This window comes from Pteropus vampyrus, unplaced genomic scaffold (genome assembly GCF_000151845.1).
Source record: "Pteropus vampyrus isolate Shadow unplaced genomic scaffold, Pvam_2.0 Scaffold83, whole genome shotgun sequence".
NCBI lineage: Eukaryota > Metazoa > Chordata > Mammalia > Chiroptera > Pteropodidae > Pteropus > Pteropus vampyrus.
This window is the reverse complement of record NW_011888864.1, coordinates 3,292,179-3,303,195: the sequence shown is the minus strand read 5'-3', so window position 1 is coordinate 3,303,195 and position 11,017 is coordinate 3,292,179. Positions and strand designations below refer to the sequence as shown.

Below are 11,017 nucleotides of genomic sequence, written 5' to 3'. Positions count from 1 at the left end.
TAAACCTTGGTAAATACAGATATTAAAATATTTTTGCCATATATTTTATTAATTAAAAAATACAAAATATGACTATTATCCTTCATCTCTTTTTTAAAATTTTTCTCTTGCATATACTTCTATCCTTTCTTGCTACCTTCCTCATTCTAGCTAATAACACCTAAGTGAAAGATCTGATACTACACATTGGTGTTTTATTTGACTATTGCGTCAGTGGCTGATTCACTCCTAGCCTTCTCAATAAATGACTTTTGTTTTGTTTTTTTAATTTCCTAATTAGTGTCAAATTCTTTGGGATTTTTGTATCGATGCATTTGTGTTTTTTGTGTGTATATTTGATTTTTGACTACCTGCTTGAGGACTGCTGTTTATGTTGAGGAATTACTATATTCTCATTGTTGTGGTACATACTTTGTATGTATTAAATCATTTAACAGTTACAACAAACATAAGAGGTATATGCTATTCATATCATTATTCACATTTAAAAATAAGGAAAATGAGACATTGGAAAATTAACCTGTCCCACTGTTACCTAACTAGTTAGTGCCTAAGATAAGAATAAAATATGGGCATTTGGGCTTCAGACCTGACATCCCAACTACCGTATTTCCTCTGAAGCTTTTTCTCATGTGTATAATTTTCTTCTGAACTATATTCATTTGAAATGGCTTAAAAAAAAAATTAAATCTTGCTATATTCCAGGTTTTGTTTGTTTACTGCTTTACCTGTGGGCTTTTAACACAGTCTCACCTTATTGAAGTGAGTCGGTATGTATCGATTGTAATTGATGGTCACTGCAATGACTCCTTACCTGATGTCTCAGACAGAGCTGGTGTCTTTGTTCTTTTTGTTCCCAGATCACTGTATTCTTCTCTCTATAATGTATCTGCCACATTTCATTATTATCCATCCTTTTCCATCAAATTATAGTTTTGTTAAGGATGGGGATTATTTCTCACTTGATTTTATATATTCAAGAACATAGTTAAGTAATTATATCAAGTGCATTCAGTTAATAAATGTAAATTGATTGTATCAGAAAATCTTAGTAGAAAGTTGCTATTAAAATATAACATTATATAGGCTTATATTACTACTCACTTGGATATATATATATATTTTTCTATTATTGCATTGTCTTTGTCTTTGCCCAGTAAGTTTATTGTTTCTTTTGATTTATATGTCTTTCTTCTCTACTAGACTGAATTTCTTGGGGGCAAGCTTCATGTTTTATTATTGTGTATCTAGAACCCAACCTGTTAGTGCTTGATACATTCTTTCTAATTACTGAAGGAATAAGTGCTTTATTATCATCTAAATGTCTATCTTATTCATAATCTCTCACCTCAAGGAAGTGATAATTTAGTTGACAGACAATAAGAAATTTAAATTGCATTGTATATATTATATAAGCAAATGTGAAAAAAAAGTAGCAAGTGAAATAATCTGTTTATTGTAGAAAACAGAAGCTGAAAAAAAACATAGGTGATTGTATTAAATGGTCAAAGGCATTTTCTAAACATTGACGTATATGTGAAATTGCTCACAGGAAGAAGAGAAAGATAAGATTATAGGAGAAAATTTAATTTCCTTTTGTTCTGAGTTTGCTGAGAACTTTTTAAACATAAATATGCATTTATTTTCCTCAAATATTTTTACTAAATTTGTGATGATTATGATTTTTTATTTTATCTGTTAACCTAAATAAAATTACTTTGTCATCATGAATTTACCTTTTAATATATCATTAGATTTTCTTTAAATATCATATTTAGGGATTTTGTCTCTGAATTGTCCTACAATTTTCTTTGTTTGTAATAATCTTTATAAATTTTGGTTATCAAATTTACACTAACTTTGTGAAATGAGTTGTCTTTCCTTTTTATTATTATCTGGAAGCATTTATGTAAATTGAATTATTTCTTTCTTAAATGCAAAGATGAATTCTTCAGGAAAGTTGTTTGGGCCTAAAATATGTTTATATGGAGGTTTTAACTAAAAATCCAAAATTGAAACAGATGTAAAATTATTTCGAGTTCTTTTTTTATTGTTTTAGTTTTTGTGAATTTTGTTGTGAAGAAATTTTCTTGTTTTGTCTAAATTAACAAACGTATTGACATAAAGTTGTTGACTATATTCTTTTTATATATTTAATATTTTAAGTATCTTAAGTATTCTTTTTCATTCGTATTGATTTTTTTTCCTCAAATACTCTTACTATGGTTTTATCAATTTTATTATACTAGAGAACCAAAGTTTGTTTTTGTAATATTTTTCTGTTGAATGTTTTTTTCCTGTTTCGTTGATTTTTTTCCTTACTTTTGATTTTTTATTTTATCTGAATATTTTATGCATCCAATAAAACTATACGTCAGGTATACAGGGAAAGATTAAAGGTGCCAAGGAATAAAAAAAAATTTCCCACTGTGTTTTTTTTCTTTTTGATAATTTTTGTTTTTCAATTACAGTTGGCATACAATATTATATTAGTTTCAGATGTACAACATAGTGATTAGACATTTATATAATTTATGAAGTGACCACCCAATAAACCTGGTACCCATCTGACAGCATACATAGCTATTACAGTATTTTTGACCATATTTCCCATGCTATACTTTTCAACCACATGACTACTTTGTAACCATCATTTGTACTTCTTAATCCCTTTCACTTTATCAACCATCCCCCAGCTCCTTCCCATCTGTATAGGGAAAGCTTAAAGGCACCAGTGGATCAATATGTTCTTGATAGTCAAATAATTATTATATTGAATATAATTTAGTAATCAAATTAAAAAATTAGAATGTTTGTTTCATTATTTTGTTTCAGATATGGTGGAGTTGTAGAGATGACAAGATATTTGGTGAGGCTACATGAGTGTGGATGGTGGAATAGAGTTGGACAGAATGGAATGGAATGGAATGGAATGGAATGGAATGGAATGGAATGGAATGGAATGGAATGGAATGGAATAGAATAGAACAGAATAGGACAGAATAGGACAGAATAGAACAGAATAGAATGTCAAGTGAGATAAAGCCACAGGATTGATCATAATAGATGATGTTGGTCAGTTTTCCTTTCTGATTCTCATAATAAATCAAGCTTCTTGTGGGAAGGGACTGATCACATTGTCATTTTCTACTCCATACATTTTATAGAGCTTCTCACATAGAAGATGCTTAATACATGCTCAAAAAATAATGCAGTAAAAGCAGTTAGTATAACTCCTTCATTCCACTAAATCCTACAGTTAAGTAACAAAGTCATAGAGCTCGCCATTAGAAGATCAGGAACTAGGGCCATAATCTTCTGAGAGCCAATATGTGCAGACATTGAATGCCAAAGCAGGAGATTTGAGCTGTGAAGTTCACAATGGCAGCAACAATGTGGTCACTTTTTGGAAAATCAAGTTATTATATCATACACATTTTATTAAAATCTTTTTTCCTTTGTCGAAGAGGCAAAAAAAAATTAGAAGTAAGCCATAGAACATACAAACACAACTCAATCGTATTGGGATATTTTGTGTGTGTGTATGTGTACGTGTGTTTCTTGTTTATTAAATTTGTTCCCCATGCATGGGTTTAACAATATTTGCCCACATGGGCCTTAATTGATTTAAAAGCAGTCATTGAGTAGTCAAACAAATTCTCTTATGAATACACAACTGGATTTTTATAGTTCTTTAAACAATGAGATGAAGTGACCTGTGTAGAAGAGCTCGGGCGCTATGAGGTCAGGAACAAAAAAGGGGAGCAAAGCTCTTTGTTGTTCTAAATTGAATTGAAACCTTGTGCCCTTGGCAGCTACCCCTGGTGTGTGGAGGTCTCTTGTGGACGAAGGGTTCAGGTGTGCTGTCAATCATAGTCTGAGCGCCTCCCTTGCCTTTGTCCGTCTTTATAAGCAATTCTTATCTTTTAATGAGATCTTGGCTATTAGAAAGCCTTTCCAGTAGTATGAAGGTTTGAGTGCTTTGGGCATTTTCCTTTTTTGATTACTGTGGCCTCTATCATCATGTTGAATTTTAGGTGTTATGTGGGATAGCTCACAGTTAACAATGAATTCTAATGCCCATTCTGCCACCTCTATGAGTGAATTATGCTGGCTTCCAAAAAGAGAGCACCAAAAACTCCTTAGCAGTTCACTCAATTTGGATTGGCAAGAGAAAGGAAAGGTAGAAAAATTGGAATGTGTAAAGTAAATAAATAATGGAAATGAAGCAATGTCATTTTTAATCCTTCAACAAATAATACAAATTGACACAGTATTGCAATATTTACATTAATATACACAAAATATGATTTCTTTTACTAGTATACTGTGAAAATCTTAAACAAGGCACAAGAATCAGTCTAATTTTATATCATAAATATATACTCATTTATTCTTGTTTATATTTTCATTAGTAAGTACTTAAGATCAATGAAGTTCTCTATAACTATTTTTTAAAAGACAAACTGAGTTATATTAAAGATTTTAAGAGTATATTTGAGCAAGAATCAACTCAAATCAGACAGTGTCAAATTGGAAGTGGTTAGAAGCACTTTGCCACAGGAGTCAGAGGAAAGACATACAGAGAAAGTACAAAAGCAAAGTAAAGAAATTATTGACTGGCTATAGCTGAAAGCCTAGTTGACTGTTTGTGATTGGTTGTCTTTAGTGTTTTGATTTCCTAACCCTGATTCATTTACAGGTTTAGATTTTGTTTTGCTTACATAGGCCACCAGTGCTATAGAGCCACATCAATCTTCCTTGTTTAATGAATTTAACATAAGTTAACAGTGAAATTATTAAGAAGACATCATCCAGAAGGAAGAAAGTCCCACATGGCAGAATACCTGGTTAGAAAAGAGAACAAATAAATGAACACAACATATCCTTAGAGGCCTGGGGAAGCCATCGTAGTCGTTTGTGCTTGATCTGTCTATGGGGATATTGAAGCACATGGCCAAAAAATGGAACAATTTTATGAGTCTAAGCAGAAAGAGAAGGAGAGAACTTAAATAGAAAATAAAGAGATTTAAGCACTTACAGGACTTATGCAGAGCATTTAATAAGTTCCTGTTATTTTGTCTGAAAAGAAGAGGGGCAAGTTTAGAGTTTTCATTTCTCTCTATTGCAGGGTATATTAGGGGAAGAAAATCCTATTTATTAGAGACTGGCAATGAGCTACTTGCTGAGGGTTGGAAGGGGCAAGAGAGGGAGGAAAAGAGGGAAAAAGACTGAGCTTGAGAAAGTCCAAGTACTCAAACTGTTAAGTTATTAGAGACCTTTAATCTGTTAACAATAATAGTTACAGTCTTATGTATTTAAAAAAAGTCCAGGAGACCCTACACATTGCCAAAGCCATGCCGTGTTTTCTAGATAAGTCTCAAAACCCAGAAAAAAAAATAAGTAAATCATTTTTTTAAAATTATTTTTTTATTTTTTAGGCGAGGCAACCTTTGGTTGACCTCACAGATTGCAAGTATCTTGTCAGTTTACAATCCCTTAATTTTTAATTTTTTATGCCTACAGCACCTGGTCTTCCTAGGTGGTCTCTCATCCAAGTGCTAATCAGGCCTGACCCTGCTTAGCTTCTGAGATCAGATGGTATCGGGCTTGTTCAGGGTGGCATGACCGAAGACAAGTAAATCATTTTATAATCAACAAAAAACATCCAAGTGTTAAAATGAGACTTTCTTTAATTTTTTTTTTTTGTAAAATTTTGTTTGTTTCTACATATGTCTTATGGAAGATATTTATTAAAATGCAGATTTTAAAAAATGTTTACTCTATATTGAAACAGACTGAAATAAGATGTATCTTAAATCTTTCAAATCCACTTGGAGAAAAACCTAACCTGGCCACCTGATTCCCTAACAGAATAGTTTCCTAGCCTAGTAACAGCCATTCAGCCCGCATTACATAGATTTAAAGCCATGATCCTAAAACTAAGGTGAGTGTCAGGATCACCTGGAAAGCTCATTCTCATAATTAATGACCAGAACCCAGACAGTCAAATGATGACCTATGTCCATGGAGGGGCTAGGGCATCAGTAGTTTGGACAAGCATACCAGGTAATTTTAAAACACACCAAAATTTGAGCACCACTTTGTTAAAGAAAAAAAAAAATGACAAGAAGTGAATGGAACAGCCCTATAGGTATACACCTAGAGCTTCTGGCTCAGCAAGTTTGGAGCTTGGATCAGAGATTGGCAATATTTGGCAACCCCCTGTCCGCCGCTGCCTCCAAAGGTAAATAGTTCTTGGTTTATTGATAAAACTTTGAGAAATGATGATGTAGAAATGAGATGTATTATGACTGATGTTGGTCACAGATAACTGATAAATATGAAACATCTTTATTAAATGTTTTGTTCAGATTGTGACAGCATTGGGGGTCATGGGGAATTAAGGGGAGTTTTTCTATATTTTATGTGGATGTAACTTATTCTCAGGTCTGTCGTCTTTCTCTCCACTCTTTTTTTTTTTTCCCTTTCTTCCCAGTCTAGATTTGTGACTATGGGAGGGAAAGAGAAAATGCTTAGAATTGTACTATAAGTTTATAGCCAGGAAGGCCAAGATTAGGAAGAAGAGAAAAATATCCTGGGTCTTCTCCAGAGACTTTTTAAGCATTTTTCAATATAATTAACCACGTTAGATCTATTTGACCAGGAGAAAAATCTCCCTGCTTTAGTATATATTCTTTATGTACTTCACTGCCAAGGAGCTTTACAATCCATTCTTCTCTGAACAGCCCAGGAAATAACAAAATCTGTTGATGTAGAGCCACTGTCTTTTTTTTTTTTTTTTTTATGGCAATCAAGCACAGTCTTAATTATAATACATATTTTTAAACATAATTTCTTATCACTGAAAAGCAATATAAAAATGGAGCAGTTTTTTATGCCGGGAAGTAATGAATGGTTTGAAAAATTGTGGCTTGCTAATCTTTAAGTCACCAGAATTTGTAGATTATATATTACAAATAAGTAGATATAGAAAATTTTCAAATATGATTTTGAACCAAAATAGTTGAATCTTCCCCTGCCTCCATATACACATGTACTCACAAGTGTGAGTTTTGGTCTCTGTGGCTCTCCATTAATGAGAAAGTGCTCTGACATTAGTACTGACTTCAAAATGTTTGGATGGTGTTGATAAGATGAGAAGATAAGATAGGTGTTTCAGGACCAATTTATCATGAGGCGAGATCAGTTTTTGTAAAAGGGGTTTTATTCTGTTATATAAACTTTGTATTGAATTTGATTTTTATTAAAATGTCAAATAATATCATCAGAAAACCTATCTTACATAAGAATAAAGAACTACATAAAATCCTTCTGGAAGCCATTCATTTTATCAGTCTTTTACTGTAAAGATTTCATCAGTCTTTCATACATAATACCACATATGAAATATGTTCTGTCAGTGAGTATCTCTGTAGCCTGTCCCTGGAGTGTAAGGCTTTTGAACTCAGACTTCATTAGTTTTATTAGGATCGCATGCCTCATTTGGCATCTTCGCCAAATGATCCATGATTTATTATACATCCCAGGGCTAAGCTTGCTGTGCATAGTCACTGGCCCCAGAAGGCTCTGGAAGCTCTTCTGAGCCTTAGCATTTTCTGGATGGTCAGATTTGGAGTTTAATACTAGCTTCTAGACTTTTTATGATTTAAGCACATCTCAGTAAATTTAACTATATTAGACCTGACCAACTCAGGTTGACTTTATTCAACCTGACTCCATGACCCGGGTGAACAGAAAAAACAAATTAAGTTACTGTTAACCACACCGTGAATAAAATTCCACTATGGGTTACAAGATCTGAAGCCACTACGCTGCTTCGTGGTTGTCCAAGGTCAATTCTACTGATAATGCAACAGAATTAATTCCAATATTAGGAGCCATAAAACATGGACTGTTGAGAGAAAAATGATTTTTAGTCTACTAAGTTGGAGAAATGCTGTAAAACCTATACCCAATGACCTTTACCTCCACTGCTGAGATGCACTTGACCATAACTAGTGCTCCAGTACATTTAAGGCTTGTTACATTTTATTTAACATTCACTTGCTTAAACTTCTTAAATTATAATTTTTTCACATGTAATCTTTTTATATCTGGCTGAACTCTTTCCACTAGGCTCGAATTTTGAAAATGCTGGTATAGAACTGTTTTAAAGTCTGATACATCTGATCTGCAATTTTTAATACAGTTTCCTACAATTCTTCTATTACCTTAGAGATTGCGTTTACTAGTAAAGTTGGTATCTTATAGTTTGTGATTCCACAGGACATTATTCAGAAATAGTCCAAATGGAAAACTGATTTAAGACAGATACGTTTTGAAAGACAGAATGTAATGATGGTGTGCCATCTAGCTAGAGACAGAGTCCAATGAACTGTGTTTAGCTTTAACACTTCGACAGCCAGGATCTTTGTACAAGCCACTTGGGCCACATTTTGCTTCATGAACAATTTAATTAATATTACTCATGAGCCATGCTTAAATTTAATGGTAAGACAGAGTCTACAAAAATTAGATGTGAGTATGTAGCCCAGATGAGAGAATTAAATCAATGTTTGTTTTAACATGGTTCTATTATTAAGGAATAAAAACATTTTTTTTTTTCTAGAAATTCCAATGAAATGACTGTAAGTGATTACGTACAGGACAGATAAAAGAAACATGACTAAAGGCACAATTCAGCAAAATTGTAGGCAACATTTCTAGAAATAAAGCAAGTTAGGGGATGACGAAAAATAATACATAGATAAAATATAAATATTTCATCTTAAAAGACACTGTAGCAAAATCATTTATCAGTAAAGATTAGAGTTATATTATTTCTGGTAACTGTATTTGAGTTAAACAGGCCAGTGCTCCTAAGGTAGTGTTGTTCAATAAACACCTAGGGTTCCAAACTATTACCAGGTCACCACTCTGCCATCGCTACGGTGGTCCCTTCAACCTGTGGGCAAAGGTGGCCACTATCAGATTGTATTTCTGACAATGAAATGGAAAAATAGGTAATGAAGATACAAGTAAAAGGTGTATACCAATTATCTATCAAGAAAGTGTTCAGGGAAAATGTTTCCATCCTATTGAGCAGGGCTTAGTTATATGAACACATTGGATGGCATGTAAGACAAAGAAATGTAATGTTTTTCTGGGAAGTCAAGATCCAGGTAAAATTTTATCACTTGAGAGATGGGAAGCTCCATTTGGCCACTTAACCCATCTTATCCAATTATTGCATCCAGCTCAAATCTAAGATACCGAGGTAATGTATAGTTCTTGGTTAGGATGGTGTGTGAGACTTTATCCTATTCAACAACCTGTAAGTGCAAAGACAAGTCATATGCTATCGCCACTTCTAATATACATTAGAAGTATATGTAGAAAGTATATGTTGGAGTAGGAACAGACTAATCACAATTAAAACTCTCTGTTGGAAAAGTAGTCATAGTTCTTTAGCAAGCATCGAATCCTTCAGGGATGGACTAGTAAATGCTTCAGTTTTGGCAGCGGAATAAACTATTGGTGATATCCGGCTCCTTTTTCTGTGATCTGGAAGATTCCTCCCCTCCATTATACTTCATGGCCAGCCATATTTAACATGGACATGGAACTTGCTCTTTTTGGAGCTGACCAGCTTTCTCAGGGTGTGGATTTGGGGACTTAGGGGTGTTTTAGATGTAAAGAAACAGGCATATGCATGTCAGGCTTGCAGCTCTTTGGAAAATAAAATTTCTTTACAAACTTAGTAAACTCCTCAGTTTATTAGCAAGCAAAGTGTTTGTTCCTGGCCAATTCTCTGAGCAGGAAATCACAGCTTATAATTTTTAAGCCACAAATTTTACTGACTGGTTTCTATATTTTGTCCATTTCTCATCCTTCTTTCCCTTCCTTCCACACCACCAACAAAATGGCAGGAAAAGTACAGCATTGTCTACATTCTGGGACATGCACGGTCACTGTTATGCTCTGCTGGCCTATCTCATCGTGGCTGATCTGCTGATTCACCTCCTCGGTGTGAAATGGCAGCTAGACCTGCAATTTCTCTGCTGCTTGCACTGTGGACTGACAATTTTAACTCCAGGTCCTCAGATTCCAGCCTGCAGGTGATATTCTTTTCCTGAATGCCTGTCCTGGGGACTTTGAACTTGCTCAGCTAGCCCTTGCAATTACATAATTTCTCGTGATAAGTATATGAATAATCTATATTTATATATCTATGTATATCTATACATTTCTATATATCCACAAATATACAGTCTCTAACTGCTGCTTCTCTGGTTTAGGCTCCTTTTAGGATTTCCCAAACAAGAGGCTTGAATGGGAAGGCAACATCTTTAATCTAAGTTTGCTGGGGGGCTGACCTCCATTGTCTGGCCTAGAACTCTTAATAGAAGGAAAAGCTCTGGGTGTCAGTCTCCTACTGAGGGGGCTTTTAAGAGCCAATGAAAGGTAAATGTCCCAGTTTCAGAAAAGAAAGAATTTTACTTTTTGAGATCCACAAAGTCTCTGCTTACCAGATTCTCAATCTGTTCAGAGTACTGTGTACTAACAGACAATGTCTCTATCATAGCGGTGTGCAGACAGGCTAGCATGGATGATGTGCATTTCTCCTTAAGGTTTCTCTTAAAGTGGCAAGAAGCAGCCAGCAAAAATCAATAATCTGAATTTTTTTAATATTTCTTAATGTTTTCCTTAATGTTACTATTCTTGTTGACATTTTATCTGCCCTCTAAGAAAAAGCGAGAAATGCTTTTTCCAGTGTTTTGTTCAGGTATAATAAGCTTTCAGGCGACAATAGCTCAGATCATGAAATACTACGACCTACAAATTCCACTAAGCAAATGCTATGAGTTTAGGTCTCATTATTTGTAGCCCTCAATTTCTAGATACCAAAATCTATGTTAGTTGGAATTAGGTGTACCTGTACTAGTAACAGTTACAGCACACAACAAATTGGCTTAAACAAGACCCAGAGTTTTTTGTTCTTATGTTCAAGATG

The 11,017-nt window shown here is 33.9% G+C and overlaps 1 pseudogene; it reads right to left on the bottom strand.

The window, feature by feature from the left end:
* Positions 1–5,517: 5,517 nt before the first annotated feature.
* LOC111741954 lies at positions 5,518–5,636 on the bottom strand (annotated as a pseudogene).
* Positions 5,637–11,017: the final 5,381 nt, after the last annotated feature.